This window comes from Mesoplodon bidens (assembly GCF_964165515.1).
Source record: "Mesoplodon bidens genome assembly, chromosome: Y".
NCBI classification, from domain to species: Eukaryota; Metazoa; Chordata; class Mammalia; order Artiodactyla; family Ziphiidae; genus Mesoplodon; species Mesoplodon bidens.
In genome coordinates, this window is record NC_138180.1 from 52,234,669 (window position 1) to 52,252,745 (window position 18,077).

At 42.5% G+C, this 18,077-nt stretch overlaps 1 long non-coding RNA gene across 1 annotated transcript; it reads left to right on the forward strand.

The window, feature by feature from the left end:
* The first annotated feature begins 11,954 nt into the window (after positions 1-11,954).
* Positions 11,955-16,233, forward strand: LOC308609690. The gene is made up of 3 exons (XR_014014329.1): positions 11,955-12,093; positions 14,367-14,475; positions 15,676-16,233. It is a non-coding gene; the product is annotated as an uncharacterized lncRNA (long non-coding RNA).
* Positions 16,234-18,077: the final 1,844 nt, after the last annotated feature.

An 18,077-nucleotide genomic window follows, 5' to 3' on the forward strand; every position in this document is an offset into this window, starting at 1 on the left:
TACTTTCTGATGGAACCTTTACATAATTACATGGTGTTGTCTTCTGTTACAAGGCGCTATGATTAGGGAAGCTTTAGACACTGAGAAGGACCTTCCTTATACACTTCAGCCACTTGCTCTTCTTGATCTTCCCTTCACAGGGAGCCAAACAGATTCTTAAACAGACATTGAACCAAAATCCAAGTACTCCTGGCAGTAGAAACACACTGGCTTAACTTCCAACAGACAAGATGGCAGTCATCCAATCCCTCTTGAAAGCAGCATCTCAGCCATCCACCCATCCATCCATTCATCTATCCACCATATCATCTGTCTATCTACCTACCCACCTACCAGGGAGGTGAGGAGGGAACCATACAATTTGGATGGAGGCAAAGGCACCATGGCAATAAGGCTAGTAGTAGGATAGAGTGAGCTTAGGGGAAGGAGAGAAATAGCATAGAGGTAAAAGGTCCTATCAATGCTGGTAGAATTTAATCTTTTTTTTTTAAAGCGGGACCTCTGAGTCTTTTTTAATTAATTAATATTTATTTTTATTTATTTATTTATTTTTATTTACTTATATATATATATTTATATTTATATTTTATTTATTTACTTACTTACTTATTTATTTATGGCTGTACTGGGTCTTCATTGCCGCACGCAGGCTTTCTCTAGTTGCCGCGAGCAAGGGCTACTCTTCGTTGCGGTGCTTGAGCTTCTCACTGCGGTGGCTTCTCTTGTTGCAGAGCAGGGCTCTAGGCACATGGGCTTCAGTAGTTGCAGCACGCGGGCTCAGCAGTTGTGGCATGCGGGCTCTAGAGCGCAGGCTCAGTAGTTGTGGCACACGGGCTTAGTTGCTCCGCGGCATGTGGGATCTTCCCAGACCAGGGCTCGAACCCGTGTCCCCTGCATTGGCAGGCGGATTCTTAACCAATGCACCACCAGGGAAGCCCTAGAATTTAATCTCGAGCAATGTTTTGTAGGAAAATATAGATGCTCTGGGTGGAAGCAGTTTGGCCCTGCGTCTGACAAAGCCATGTTCTCCTTGCCTTTGGGAGAAAGGATTGTGTCAGATGTGTAGACTATTCATTCCAGACTGCAGTTCCAGGCAGAAGGCACTTGAGGGTGAGCAAGGACTGTAAATGCATATTGTGGACTGAGTTGGAGAGTTCTAGTTCTCTCCTGTGTCTCCATGCTGGTAATCCTACAGAGCAAAGAATTTTCCTTGATTGATCGGATGCATGAAAATGGAAGAGACATCTCAACAATGGCTAGGGGGATGAAAAAAATGTTCCTACATCCCAATAGAGAACAATATTAATAATAGATGATAGGTAGGTAGGTGGGTAGGTATATAGACAGAAAGATGATAGATAGATGATAGATATTGATAGATATAGTGATAGATGTTGATTGGTAAATAGATACATAGTTAGATGGGTAGATGGATAGATAGATTGATAGATATTGATACATAATAGTGATAGATGTTGATAGGTAAATAGATACATATATACATACATACATAGGTGAATAGATAGATTTGATAGATGATAGATAGCTAGATAGTTGAATATAAATATATTGATCTCTAGCTACCTAGCTACCTATCTATCATCTATCCATCTATCTTTCTCTTTGGTCTTTGTCCTTATATGTGGAATAGAGGTCTATTCACAGCATTATGACAGGTTAGTTGGCACATAGAAAAGGGGCAAAACTACCTTCACTATGGAGAAACCTGACAAAAACACCTGCACCAGGTGACAAAGGTCAACATCCACAGGGATAAGTCATGTTGAGAGCAGGCACCCTGGATGCAATGTGATGAGAAGTTCACTTCACCTCTGTGATCTTCCTTCCAAGAACCCATAACCCTAGTCGAATCATGACCAAAACATCAAGACAAATCTCAGTTGAGGAATATTCTATAAAATACCTGCCCAGTCCTCCTCAAAATTTTCAAGGTCATCAAAAACAAAGGAAGTCTGAGAAAATGTCACAGTCCAGAGGAGCCTGAAGAGACAGAAACACTCAATGTCATGTGTGAACCAGCATGAGCTCCTAAGACAAAAAAAGGACATTAGGGAAAAATAGAGGAAATCTAAATAAAGTATGGAGTCTAGCTAATAACAATATAGGTTCATTAACTGTGATAAATGTACCATCTTCATGTAACACATTAATACAGAAAACTGGGTATGGGGTATATAACTACTCTCTGTACAAGATAGTACAATTTTTCTGTAAATCTGCAACTGTTCTAAACATTTTATGTTCACTTAAATGTACCCAGGTGCATTTAAAGGTGCTAAAACAACCCAGAAGCTGTACCCCTGCACTGTAAGTCAACTAGAAACAGAGGGAGTCCCCTTGAGTTAACCTTTGCCCTTCCAGAGATCCACGTACATTTCAGAGTCCCTCGGCAGACTTGCCCTGGCTGTGCACCCCTTTCATTCTTTATATTCTCATCACCACACCACTTCCAGAGAAAATGGATTGCTCCACCCTGATGATTCCCATCAACATCAGAAACAAATCTGCAACAACTTGCCTCCTGTGCCTCCTGTACCTCCTGATGATTCCCATCAACATCAAAAACAAATCTGCAACAACTTGCCTCCTGTACCTTGTCAAAAAGACGAAAGTGATTTTGAAAGCTGAGTTGGCCATCATTGCAGAGTGATTTAAAGATACTGTAGAGGACTTCCCTGGTGGTGCAGTTGTCAAGAATCCTGCCTGCCAATGCAGGGGACACGGGTTCGAGCCCTGGTCCGGGAAGATCCCACATGCCGCGGAGCAACTAAGCCCATGCACCACAACTACTGACCCTACGTGCCACAACTGCTGAAGCCTGCGCGCCTAGAGCCGGTGCTCCACAACAAGAGAAGCACCGCAATGAGAAGCCCGCGCACCGCAACGAAGAGTAGCTCCCACTCACGCAACTAGAGAAAGCCCGTGTGCAGCAACGAAGACCCAACGCAGCCAAAAATAAATAAAATAAATTTATATAAAAAAGATACTGCTGATATTGTTTATACGTGTTTCATGTACAAATGAACACAAAATATATTTCCGACGTTTCCCATTTAGAGATTTTAAGCCCAAAGTGGGAGAAAAAGATAGATCATCCTTCTTCAGCCGTTTTAATCATCTATTTCCCAAACCTTTCTCCTTATAACCAGTTTTGAAAGGCTACCTGATCTTATACTTTGGAAAACTTGTCTCCCTAAAATATTTTAAACTCTAATTGCACAGAACTTTTTTTCACAAGTCCACCACTGGTATAAAAGTGCAGATAAGATTAATTTAGAAAGAAGTATAATCTTATTTTTTAACTCATCATATATGAGTGATTTTATAAAATATTATGGGGACATTCTACCACTAGATCATTTCTTTCACTTAACAATTGGCTTTGACACTTGACCAAATCTTCCAACAGTTAAATGGCTGTAAGTGCAAAGCTGTAAATCCAATCTCATCTTACAATTCTAAATGCAGGGCTGCATTTATTCTAATTAAGGGTCAGGCTAAATTGGAGATGTGCTTATATAAAGCTAAACATAAAAAGTCAGATCTAGAATTCAGTCCTAAAAATTAAGAGCCCAGGCTCTGTAAAAAAAAAAGATTCAGAATTCCACTGATACTACTTTACTATTTCTATACAGCACTTGATCAATCCCAGCATGACACTTGCCAGACTTGACCCCACCTGCTTTGTTTTAAACAATGGAAGTGTAATTTACATACCATCCAACCCGCCTGTGTGAAGTAAAAGAGTTAATGATTTTAGCCATCACCATAAAACAATTTTAGAACATTTCCATCACTGCCCCCAAATTCCCATGTATTCGTTTATAGTTAACCCTGTTTCTAAGCACCCCACACCCAGTTTCTGGCAATCTGCTCTCTGTCTCTATAGATTTGCTTTTTCTGGATGTTTCATACAAATGCAATCTACAACGTGTGGTCGTTTGTGACTGGCTTCTTTCACTTAGCATCATGTTTTTGTGATTGTCTATGATGTAGCATGCATCAGTACTCCATCCCTTTTTTTTCCCTCTCTCTTTTTGTAAAGAGACTTTTTGAAGAGTCATTTTAGGTTCACAGCAAAATTGAAAGGAAGGTACAGAGATTTCCCATAGACCTCCTCCATGCCCACACACACAGCCTCTCCCATTACCAACGTCCCCCTCCAGATGGGACACTTGTTACAACGGATGAACCTACCCTGACACGTCATCTTCCCCCAAAGCCCATAGGTTTCTTTAGGGTTCACTCTTGGTCTTGTACATTCTCTGGGTTTGGACAAATGTATGATGACATGTATCCAACATTACAGCGTCATACAGAGTAGTTTCACTGCCCTAAAAATCCTCTGTGGTCCCCCATCCATCCTTCACACCTGCCCCTCCTACACCCCTGGTACCCCCACTGATCCTCTGACTGTCTCCCTAGTTTTGCCTTTTCCAGAACGTCCTAGAGCTGGCATCACACAGTCTGTAGCCTTTTCAGGTTGGCCTCTTGCACTAAGTCATACGCATTTCAGTTCCTCTGTGTCTTTTCATGGCTTGATAGCTCACTTCTTTTTAGCCCTGATTCATATTCCATGGCCTGGATGGACCACAGTTCCACGTATGTATCCATCCAGTTCCCGTTCCAGTTATGTATCCATCACCTACTGAAGAACATCTCGGTTGCTTCCAAGCCATTTCTTACTCTTGCTAAGTGAACTTCCATTGTATTTACGTACCATCTTTTTTATGCCCGTTCCCCAAACTTCGGCCCTAGTGTTTGCTGCTAGCGGTGCATAGCCGTAACCTCTCCAGCAGGTTGGGGGCCATGCCCTCAAAGAGGACTTGATTCTCTGCAATCCACTCTGCACGCCAGGAACCACATTTAATCTTGCTGCTTTTTGACCCCAGCACCATCTTTCCGCCTTCTGGCTTGAGACAGAAGGAAACAGCTTGCAGCCAAAGGATTGCAGCAGAGCTGATGCCATGGAAACCCTGGGAATTCTTGGTTTCTTCCTCATCCCTTCCTTAAGTGCATCTGGCAACGCACATCCAAGTCCCCCACCTCTGCCGAGAGAGATGCCTCTGGCACTTCTTAAATCCTCCGCCGCCTCCCACTGTAGGTGAGCTCACGGGCGTTGCCTCTCTCCGTGGATTCACCTCTGTGGTTTTGCTTCTCTTCAAGTCTTCAAAGCAGTTGTCATTCTGCTGTGGATGGGATCGGCCCCGCTCCACCCTGTAGGTGGCCAGTCACAAGGTGTGGAATTTGAGGACACTGGACAGGAAAGCCGCCTTGTAAACAAACCCAACGTTAGTGAATTCCAGGGCAAACATATCAAAGGTCTTCAGAGCTGGTGATGTTGCAATCACACAAGTTCACAGAGGGGACATTCATAACAGACCATGCAGAGACTGCAGGAGGAAAACCTTTGTTTCCATATCGAGAGGGGATGGCTATTTAATTCTCCACAAGGAAAAGAGTGGGAGAAACTCCTTCCCGTGTCTCTCCTCTCCTTCCTGAGGGAGAGGACGTGGCCCGTTCCCTCGGTGAAGCCAGGGGTCAGACCACGCCCATCCTCTTTCTGAAGTGTCTCCAAAAACAGGCCTGCTTTTTCCTGTTCTGCATTCATCCCGAAAGCAGCGGATGCTTGCCTTAGACCCCGTGTATCTTTTTCTAACTAAAGTGATGAAAATATGCTCACTGGCATGATTCCTTTTGCCCATGATTGTGATTCCAGATGACAGATCTCACTCCTGATGCATCTCCCGTCTTTTCGTGTCTCACCTAGATCAACTCTGGGGGACATTCATGGCAGGAGAAAGGATGCCAAGATGCATGTCCAGACCAACATATGGATTTAAGAATGGAGAGGACAGAAAACTTTCCATCATCAACGTCACGAAGGTTGGGAGAAAGTGCAACAGGGAAGAACGAACGAATCTGACTTCTTGTTGGACCTGTTGGGTTTTTTTTAACTTTAACCTTTGCATTCTATTGTTTTTGCTATAAGTTAATCACTAAAGGGATGTTGCCTACAGCTTAACATATACATAATAGCCAGTCTCTGCGAATCCTGACTCCCCTGCCTGAGGGTTAAGCTAAAATACCTTTGTTCAGCTCACAGGAAACATACCAACCAGACCCACCTGTGAAAGACTGCAGGAAAGAAGAAATGAACATCCCCCCAGGAGTCTGGCCAGAACCAGGAAATATTTGCAATAAGTTATGGCTTTTTTTTTTTTTTTTTTTGAAATTTACCTCTTCACCTCCTGCTCTTTGTTCTATAAAAAGAAACCAGCATGCAATCCAGGGCAAGATAGTTCTTTGGGACAGGAGTCCACCATCTCCTAGGTCTGCTGGAACTTCCCTGGTGGTCCAGTGGTTAGGACTACACACTTCCGCTGCTGGGGGCCCGGGTTGGTCCCTGGTTGGGGAATTAGGATCCCACAAGCCGTGCGGTGTGGCCAAAATGAATAAGTAAATAAATAAACTCACTATTCCTTGCCCTAACAACTCTCCTGTCAATTTATGGGTCTGTTGTGCTGCAACGGTATGGGCTTGGTCTCGGTAACAAATGGTCTGAACAAAATCAAACACGGTCTCACTAAAACAGCCAAGTGGAAGTCGAACAGATAGACGCATGTCATCCACTCGTAGTTACAACGGATGGGCATTGTACTTGGACATTGTCAAGTTCAGCAGATATTTTTAGATATTTGCCATCTGGTTTTAATAATATCTGCTGTTTCTGCTTGGTGGTTCTACTAGATTGAACAGTATTCCCCCAAAAGATGGTTACCCTAGGTTTAACAGGGTTCCCCCCAAATTCACATCTGCCCAACCTCTAAATGTGATCTGATTTGAAATGTACAAGTGTAATGAGTTAAAATGAGGTCATCCTGGAGTAGGATGGACCCGTAATCCATGTGACCAGAGTCCTCATAAGAAGAGACGAGACAGGGAGCAGACATACGACAATTGAGGCAGAGATTAGGGTGATGCATCTCCAAACCAAGGTGCTCCAGAGATGGCCAGGAGCCATCAGAACCTGGAAGAAGCAAGAAAAGGTTCGCCCCTACAGCCTCCGGAGAGAGCATGGCCCTGAAGTACCTTGGTTTCTGACTTCTGATCTATGAGAGAACAAATTTCTCTTGCTTTAAGCCACTTAGTTTGTGATCATTTTTTACAGCAATACAAGGAAGCGAGCATGGTTGTTTTGTCCAAGTGTTAATGGAAAATTCTAAAAAAAAATTTGATTGGAGTATAGCTGATTTACAATGTTGTGTCAGTTTCAGGTGTACAGCAAAGTGAATCAGTTATACATATATCCACTGTTTCTTAGATTCTTTTCCACATCGGTCATTGCAGAGTATTGAATAGAGTTCCCTGTGCTCTACAGTAGATCCTTATTAGCTATCTATTTTATATATAGTCGTGTGTATATGCCAATCCTAATCTCCCAATTTATCCCTCCCCCCACCATCCCCTGGTAGCCATAAGTTTGTTTTCTACATCTCTGATTCTACTTCTGTTTTGTAAATAAGTTCATTTGTACCCTTTTTTGTTTAGATTTCACATATAAGCGATATCATATGATATTTGTCTTTTAATGGAAACATTTTAAATGACAGATAATATGTATATCTTCAATGGCCTGAAGAAATAAAAAAGATAGCCAAATTACAGCTTTAAAGGAAAGTTACTTACTGCATACAGTGTGCTTTTTGTCGTATAAGGTTCTCTCACATTGTGGGATATGGCAGAAACATGGGACGTGAGGTCCCAGGATGTTGAACCCAATGGAAGCAAAAGGGTGATTGACGAGCAGGATTCTTACTGCTCCACAGGCTGCAGCCTGTGGGCGGTGGGATCCCTGGGCCCTGTCCTTGGCACCTCTGTAAAGGTTTTTCATGGGAATTAGTGTCTCCCATGAAAATGTAATTTGCTGGCTGAGATAGGATGAAGCTGGGCTGTACTTACCCTAAGTAGCCTCTGCAATACCATCAGACTTTTCCAAATTTAATATCCATTGTTCAAAGCTTGGGGTTCTCTAAGGTAGGGTTTTTCAACCCCTGAACTCCTAACATCGGGGACGAGGTAACTCTTTGCTGTGCATCCTGTTCAATAATGAGGTGTTGAGCAGCTTCCCTGGCCTCCACCCACCAGATGCCAGGAGTACCCCCTCCCCATCTAGCTGTGAAACCAAAAATGTCCCCAGGCACTGCCCAGTGTCCCCTGAGGTGGGTAGTGTTGGCGATCAGGTCAGGCCACCCCAAAATATGACTCAATGGCATATTGATTATTTTGAATTAAAATTGCTTAAGAAATGGCCAATGTAAGAGGGACAGTCTGAACTTCCTCTTCGTCTCTATGAAGCAGGAAATACATCTCCCCTGTGAAAGGTGACCACCTTCCATCTGGAGATAGAAGGACATCCTTATCCCCAGAGATAGGGAATTGGGGCTGAGAAGCCTGTATCAACACACCTTGTGACTTGATTAATTGAACATGCCAAGCCCAAACTCTGCTTAGATTCTTCCTTAATGAGGCATCCAATCTAAGTTTATCTTTGTCAATTCCTCACCAGTTTCTTTCTTTGTTTAAATAGTGTAAAAGCTGCCTGCTTTGGCCACTTCTTAAGTCTCATTTCTGTGAGAGCTCCAAGAACACGAATTAAAATGTGTTTCTTTTTCTCCTGTTCATCTGTCTTGTGTCAACTTTATTCTCAGTCCAACCACAAGACCTCAAAAGGGGGAGAGGGGGAAACTTCCCAGTTTCTCTCCCCCAGCTGAGAACCTCTGCTCTGGAGAAGATGGAACACGGGAATGGGGTGAAACACAAGAAGACCAAGGACATTTCTTCAACTTCTCACATGTTAACTGAAATTCAAGAAATATTAAAAATTCAAACCTTGGGCAAGATGATGTGTGTATTAGTTTTCCAGGGCTGCTGTAGCAAAGTGCTATAAACTGGGTGACTTCAACACAGAAATGTATTCTCTCGAAGGTCTGGAGTCCAGAAGTCCTAAATCAAGGCATCTGCAGGGTTGGTTCTTTCTGGAGGCCCTGAGGGAGAATCTGTTCCATGCCTCTCTCCCAGCTTCTGGTGGTTTCCTGGTGATCTCTGACGATCCTCGGCTTGTAGACGCATCACCCCAATCTCTGCCTCAGTCTTCATATGGCTGTCTCCTGTACACATGTCTCTGTGTCCAAATGTCTCCTTTATATAAGGACACGAGTCATATTGGATTAGCGTCCACCATAATAACCTTATTTTACCCTGATTAAGTCTGCAAAGACCATACTTCCAAATGCAGTCCCATTCTGAAGTACTAGTCCTTAAGACTTCAATGAATGAATTTTGGAGAGACAAAATTCAACCCATAAAAACAGGTTATCCTTAAAGCATATTGGGAATTATGCCAAATGGTGGAATTATATATATATATATATATATATATATAATCACAACATTCCATTTCTAGCTAGGCAATGATTTCTTTCTGTGTGAGTTATGCTCCAGTGAACATGAGGAATCTGGTATTTCCATCTCTGGCTGGGGAAGGAACTCCAGGCCAGCTTTGTGATCTCATAAGATGGTTTTCAACACATATGAACATATCAGAGCTGGCAATTCGGGCTACATTTCTCTTGGGGCAGCCATAAGACTTGGCATGCCCCATGGTTTTCGTGCAAAGGGCATTAGTGAAAAAAAGATCAGAGACAGAGAGCAGAATGACAAGACTCCTCATTCAGAAACAAAGATTGGGACTTTCTATAAATTGATTTTTTTTAAGAAATAATAATTTCAAACAAAATGGTAATTCTAAGCTCAACTTTCTATAGACACGGCTCTTTGCTTAAAGAAAACATTCTATTCAAAGAGAGAAAGGAAGGGAATCTAATGTCTTCAACCAAGTTCAGTCCTACTCAGCGATTTAGAGGAGAACGTCCCACCTCAATCTGGCTAATGAGACTGAATCACAAGCAGCGGGGATGGGATTGTCAGAGGGGTAAGAAGCATGTGCGTGGAGGGTTTTCAGGAGAGGTTCAGATGGGCCCCTGGCCCTTTGCCGTTCCACCTTCACAACCATCCAGGGCAATCAAATTTCCGAGATTAGAGGCAAGCACACCTGTATGCACGAGACATTGATTCAGGAGCCACCAGGGTTATTAGTGAGAATGTGTTTGCAACATTGCTTTGATCCTTGATCAGGTACCTGAAGAAACAGATCAATGGGACATGTACAGATTGACCTGAGGAAGAAAGGGAAACATTTCTAGAACATGCAAGACTGTGTAGGCAGCCCAGGCAGACTGAGCATCTCAGGTGGGCAGGGGGATGCCAGAAGCTTCTCTTTTGGGGCAGGGCATAATGATTGCAGGGGAAGGAACTACAGGAGTCCCCCAGACAAGCTCAATCTGCTCTCTACTCAGTAGTTTTGCCAAGAGCGCACTTGCCAGGAAATCTTGAGCCTGTTCGCCAGTCAAGCATTCTTGGATGAGAGGGTGAAATGGAAAGTCCCACATTTCAAACCCCTGTTGTAATAAAACTTGGAATAAGACTATCACCACCCACCATCTCAGTCATGAACTATTTCTCCTGGACTGGGGTGACCGCAGTGATCAGGGATCATCATCTTGGTCATAGACTGTTTTTCCTGGACAGAGATGATCATCACCCATTATCTCTTTGATAGATTATTTTCCCTGGGATCATAAGATCACCCTTCAATATCTAGGTCACAGATTTCCCCCCAATGATTAATGTTCAGATCATCCCTGATTTTAGAGGTACAGTTGTAAGAAAATGACCCAGTAAGTACACAACATCACTTTTGTGTAGGAAAGTCTTCCACAAATCTTCAGGTATGTGGTTGTCATCATTTAGAAGCAGACTGAGCATTCATGAGTTTTTTTGAAGATGGCTCTGTGGGCAGGATACATGTATACTTGGAAATAAAGAATTGCAAGAAGGAAAATGTCAGAACAGAAAGAGATAGAGATCTTCACCTTAAGGAGACAGAGTGACTGATAGAACAGAACCAAACTTGAACGTAGGTATTAACATATCCAGAAAGAGCGTGTCATCCAAGGAGTGTGGTGAAATAAAACAAAGGAAAAATAAATCCATAGAGACCAGGTTGATAGAGCACGCGTTACCCTGCCTGCAGGAGAGAACTCTGCCCATCTGAGGTCAAGTCTACACTTCCAAGGAGGTGCACCCCTTTTAAAAATAGAGATGGGGCTTCCCTGGTGGCACAGTGGTTCGGAATCCGCCTGCCAGTGCAGGGGACACGGGTTCAAGCCCTGGTCCGGGAGGATCCCACATGCTGCGGAGCCACTAAGCCCGTGCGCCACAACTACTGAGCCTGCGCTCTAGAGCCCGCGAGCCACGACTACTGAAGCCCGTGCGCCTAGAGCCCGTGCTCCGCAACAAGAGAAGCCACGGTGTTGAGAAGCCCGCGCACCACAGCGAAGAGTAGCCCCCGCTAGCCGCAACTAGAGAAAGCCCGCGTGCAGCAACAAAGACCCAATGCAGCCAAAAATAAATAAATAATAATAATAAAGAAAAATAGAGATGAGTTCTGTAATCCTGTTGCATCTCAAGTCAGAACACATTCGCATCACTTCCATCATGTGCCTTTGTGAACACAAAATGCTCTGCCTGAATATCCTTCAGCTTTTCATGTCCGTCTCCCAGTTGGAGAAAGTGGGCAGATCAGGCTGATACCTGACAGTGACCGTGAACACGTGTACTGAATTGATTTTACAACTTACCTGTAATACATGTATACAGTAGCCCTCTGGTTGGCATTCTGTTTTTTGCCTGCAAGTGAATGGGTCAGCTGGAGACAATGGCATGGACTCCAGCACATGCTCCAACCACATGACGTTTCTGGACGAGGCTTACCCACCCATAACTAACCCATCACACCACCACTCCACGTCTTTGTCCAGCACTGGCCAGAAGCCTTGTCTCAAACTCCTGCATCCACTGATCAAGCCAGTGAGGATCGGTGACCTAGTAGAGCCTGCCCGTTTCAGCAACATTTGTGTGTGGTGCAGCTCAGCTCAAGCCATTGAGAAGGTATGGACCATTTAAAAGTATACCTGCTCAAAAAAAAAAAAAAAGTATACCTGCTCCAAGAGTCTTGTGATAATCCTTTGGTTGACTTTTTTTTTTTTTTATAGTTGTTTTGGCTGTGTGCCGGGTCTTAGTTGCGGCATGTGGGATCTAGTTCCCCGACCAGGGGTGCAACCCAGGCCCTCTGCATTGGAAGCGTGGAGTCTTACCCACTGGACCACCAGGGAAGTCCCCTTTGATCAACATTCTGTATAAAACGCACTGTGCTTAGGAACAGATCCCAATTTTAACTCCATGAAAAATTATTCCCTAAGATGAGGATAGATAGATTAAAAAAGAAAGGAAAATCAGAACAATCACAGAATCCTTGGCAGACATAGGAAATAATCGTATGTAGAGTTTCACATCTTCTCTCTGTCATTACTTTGGAATGGAGCAACGCATACTGTCATATTTCAAGGAAATCAATAAGTCAGGCTACAGGGTAACTGAGGCCAAGATAAAGTCAGAAGAGGAAAAAAAAAACAATTCCTAAAAGACGGAACGTATTACCATGTTCCTCATTCCTTTTATGCTTTAGTCGTAGAGATCAGTACACGCACAGGTCAAACCCACGACCGAGCCATAATTCTGCCTTATTTATTGACTGATTGCCAGAAGGCTCGATGCTGGGGCTGAGAACTCGTAAGCAACAAACGTTTAAAATTCCTAGCACTTAACACATCAATCATTACTGATCATTTACAATGTAGTATTTTACCCTTCTGTCTGTGGTTCGGAAGAGACCCTTGACTTCCCAAACTGGATTTCATCCTACTCTTAGTGGGATCCGCTTTGTTGGATTCACAATTAGCATTCAAGGTCACTTCTTTTTCCTCTCTTTTTAAATTTAAGCCTGTTTCTATCAATACCTGGTTGTTCTTTTTTTAAAATGTATTTTATTGAAGTATAGTTAATTTACTACGTTGTGTTAAATTCTGCTGTACAACAAGGTGATCCGGTTATACATATATATGCGTTCTTTTTCATATTCTTTTCCATTCTGGTTTATTACAGATGCTGAATATAGTTCCCTGTGCTATACAGTAGGACGTTATTTTTTATCCATTTTATATATAATAGCGTATATCTGCTAACCCAATCTCCCCATCCATTCCTGCCCTGTCCCACCCCTTGGCAACCACACGTTTGTTCTCTATGTCTGTGAGTCTGTTTCTGTTTTGTAAGTTCATTTGTGTCATATTTTAGATTCCACATATAAGTGATATCATATGGTATTTGTTTTTCTCTGTCTGACTTACTTCACTCAGTATGACAATCTCTAGGTCCATCCATGTTCCTGCAAATGGCATTATTTCATTCTCTTTTATGGCTGAGAAATATTCCATTGTCTATATGTGCCACATCTTCTTTATCCATTCCTCTGTCGACGTACATTTATCCACCTGGATATTCTTATTACATTATGTTTACCTTTTTTAACATGCTCCGTCCTTTCTTACTAAAGAGATGTATGTAGTAGGTAATCAAAAGCTGGGTGAAGACTCACTATACTCCTTACTCCGTCCTAAAATCTGGTGGCAAATGAGTCATTCAACATTTCTCTGCAGTGAATCATCCTTTCTGATCTTTGAAGGGGAAGTCACCTTGAATAACCCATAAAAGTCCAATATCTCATTCTCCAAATTTTATTGGAAACAAAGCATAGAAAGGAGGGAACTCATTCTACATTACAAAAAAAAAAAAGAGTGATTTGGGGAAATTATCTTGCTCTTTGTCTGTCGGACTCAGAGAATTTCATAAGGAACAGTCAAGATGATACAGGTACACCTTTTTGTTATGGAGCTAAGGAAGCTGAACTCCAAAGAATCAAGTGATCCATCCAGCATCGCACAACAAAGGATGTACACCAGAATGTAGATAATTATGTTAAAGCTCAGTCTAGCCTCCATCCTATTTCTCTGTAGCTGGAGTCTGACACCATCGATCCATAAGAAGACAGAGACTGCATAGGGCTTAATCAGTTACATCCTATTCTTTAATTCCTTCATGGATAACTTTCAAAGTCCCCCCACCATGTGAATTTATTGGTTTTATTTATCCCTCCCTCCCCATCTTCCTTCTCCAATTTCCTTGGAGCAGAATAATGCATTCACCAGCAGGGAGGCAAGTGAGGGAATCGGACCCCCTGACTTCTGCCTGATTTGCCTTCATGCATTTTCTCCCCTTGGTTCCCTTTGGAAGCATGAACCTGAATTCTCTCCATGCATCTGCAGACATCTGCCTCCTGGGGTGTGAGACATTCCGAAGGATGAGGACAGGAGCTGCAGGACCACAGAGAACATCAGCCCTCTCCCAGCACGTCTGAGTTTATCCTCAATGAATGTATGAAACAGAGCTCTTCTCAAACAGAGGGAGGGGACAAGCAGTGTTGAATAACCGTGCGGGGTAGCTGGTTAAGTGTCTGGAAAAGAAATCACAGACTGAAGTTAGAAGTGTGTTTGACTCCTCATCCAAAAGAAAGTTGAAAAGGACTAAAAACTAATCATGCAACAGGGAAGCTATTCAGGGAAAAGGAAGGAAGGAAGGTAGACGGGGGGAAGGAAGGAAAGAAACTCATCCAGTGAGTAGAACTTCAAACATAATAAAATAATATTAAGAGTTGTCCAAAGGAAGACTGAAACTCGCAGTCCCTGGCTTCAATAACTCACATGTCAATCATTTTAATAGAAGACATTATTAGCTCTACAGTATAATCCACTTAAATTAGCAGAAGAAAAGAATACAGTTTTTATGAATTATGCATTCCACATGGCCCAGCAATACCACACACACACACACACACACACACACTGTTATATAGAAGGCAAACAGGACCACGAAAATAAAATCAAATTTAAAAGTAACACCCAACCAAATACACGCAAATACACTCACATTCGAACACACAGGGACTCTGGGTCAACACACACAACACCAGAAATACGTTTGCACGTGCTCTTTTCAGGTAAAGACACTGCATAGCAACAAAGCTCCCATGGGGAAAAGTAAATGAAGGAATTAGGGACATGCCACCCCCATGTGTTGCTTTGGTATATTGATTATTTTGAACAGGAGGCACTAGAAAAATCAGCATTTGCAGAAAGATGCTTTTTGTGAATGTACGTGCCTATTCTTTCCCCAGAAGGAACTCAGCTCTCATCAGTCCTCCCAGGATGGGGGAGGTAGGGGTTCCATCAGCCAGGAAGATTGACTCTCGTCTCAAGAGCAGCCCCACACCCAGACATTGTCACAAAAGGTCACACCTGCCATGTGTTTTCTAAGGACCCAGCATCTTTCCTAAAAACCATCCACTGTCCCCTGAGAGGCCCATACCCCCTCCACTCCCCCTATAAAGACAGTATATAACCTCTCAAATCTCACTACAGTTTATATTTTCTGGTATTCTTTATTTTTTCTTTTGGAGATGCCCCCATGCATCTCAGGGGAAATTTTTTAAAATTATTTTTATTAAACATTAATAAATTCCTATTAAAAATTAATACATGGGTATACCTTTTCTCCTATTAAGCTCCTTCTTGTCAGTTTATTTCAGAGAACTGGCTATCAGACCTAGGAGGGCCGGGGGAAAGTCTTTCCACCATGATGTGAACAAATTTCAATATTACCTGCACCCAGAAAGGGAAACACATATCAGCCCGGATACCAGCAGCCCTCACCAAGGAAACCGCGTGCGCGGTGCCGAGGGCAAGAGGGCTTGGCCTGGTAACGGGGCCTCCATCCAAAGGGCCTCCCTCCACGGGGCCGTGAGGTACGTGTTCCTGTGTCTGGCTTCTTTCAGTCAGCATTACACCTGGAAAATCCGTCTGTGCCATTGCATGGAGTCCTCCTTTGTTCTTTCTCATCACTGTAGAATACGCATGGCCACACGGTGGCTTCTTTGTTCGTTAGATGGTTATTGGACTATTGGGTTCCTGCCCAGGTCGGGGAAGTTGTAAACAGTGCTGCTTTGGATGGTCTACTTCGTGCTCTTTGGTGAAGATATTTACTCATTTCTTGTAGGTATACTTGTATGTATTTATATATTTGCATATACATATATACATGGGTATACACACACTATATGTGTGCATATGAGTGTATATGTGTGTGTAAACGTGTGTAATTATCTGTATAGTTCGTGTGTTTATATATGTGTGTATAAATAGTGTGTATATATTTATATGTGTGTAATATATAATGTGTGTATATATGTGTGCTCATATATAGTGTGTGTGTGTTTATACATAAGCGTGTGTGTATATATATGTATATATATAGTATGTATGTTTATATATAAGTAAATATATATAGTGTATGTGTATATATTTATATGTGTGTGTATATACAGTGGGTGTGTATATTTATGAGTGTGTGTATATACTGTGTGTTTATATATGTGCATGCATGTATATATAATGCATGTTTGTATATGTGTGTGTCTATATATGTGTGTGTTTACATATACAATGTGTGTGTATATACGTAGTGTATGTACATATGTGTGTGTCTGTGTGTATATATATAAAATGTGTGCGTGTGTGTGTGTGTCATTGCCGACTTTCTTTCATTCCCCATCTCCAGTAAAAGTATATTCTCTGCTAAGAAACAGGTTCGCGCACCTCATTTCTCCCCACGTGCAAGTAACATGCCTCCTTGCTGGTTCTGCAGGCTGGAGGCTTTCACGGGGGATTAAGCCGGCTGTTTCCCTTCCTGCTCACCACGGGGGCTGCCAGTGGAGTCCCTGGGGGGTCAGGCTGCAGGAAGAAGGCCAGTCTGCCTGAGGGCTGAACGCTTTCCTCCAGCTTCATCTGGACCATTTGGCACTAAGTTAGTAATATTGCTTTAGGGCCAGTTGACTGAAGTTTTTTTATGTAGAGAAATCCTCCCAAACAAGTTTTCACTCTCTAAGAAGCATGGTGCCCCTGACTTGGTTTCTTGTTCTCTACTCATGAAAGCAAACGCACTGTGAATTTTCAAGGCAGGTCCAGGCATCTTTCTTTCTTCATATGCATAACAAAAAGGGAACTATTCCTTGAAAAGAGGAACATAGGGCTTCAGCCAGTAAACAGAGGTGCTGGCAACAGACGGTAACCCTAGAATCTGATTGATTCCCAGCACGGGGGCAGCCTCCAGCTGGTTGTCCCCTCTATAAAACCTCAGTCTTTTCATTTGCAAAATGGGATTCACAATAATGACACCCTCCCGGGGCTGAGTGGCCCACGTGAGCTGAAACTTAACAAGGTTTTAGGAGACTCCGCACACAGCATGCGTTAGGGACTTAACTAGGTGGGCTGATGCTAACAGGATTCCTTGTAGAGGAGTCAGCACGATGACTGACACACGGTAACCTCTCGTTATTACGAGGCATTCATTATTTTGTCAAAAAGATGTGGAGCAGGCAAGATTTAACTGCACCTGTGTGCATCCATCACCCAACTTGCCCCCATCAGGAGGCCTGACATGGAACGGCACCGCAGCCCTGTTTGTCCCTACACAGAGCTTCTTCCTGGGGCTGCAAGAGAGGACAGCTTTAAGAAGTCATCCAGGGAGTTACATGTTTTATATAAATGTATATATATATAGAGAGAGAGAGAGAGACACACACACACACATATATCCTATTCGTTATATATATAAATATATACACATCTTCCCATTGGTTATATGTATACATACCCCCTCCTATTGGAGATATATATATAAAATCCTTTGGGATATACATATATATATATATATATATATATATATATATATATACACGCACAAATATATATAGTAAGTTGTCGTATGTTATATTGGTTATATAGTTATATATGCATCCTATTGGTTATATATTATATATATAGAGAGAGAGATGCACATCCTTCTATTGGTTTTAATTTTATTTATTTATTTATTTATTTATTTATTTATTTATGGCTGTGTTGGGTCTTCGTTTCTGTGCG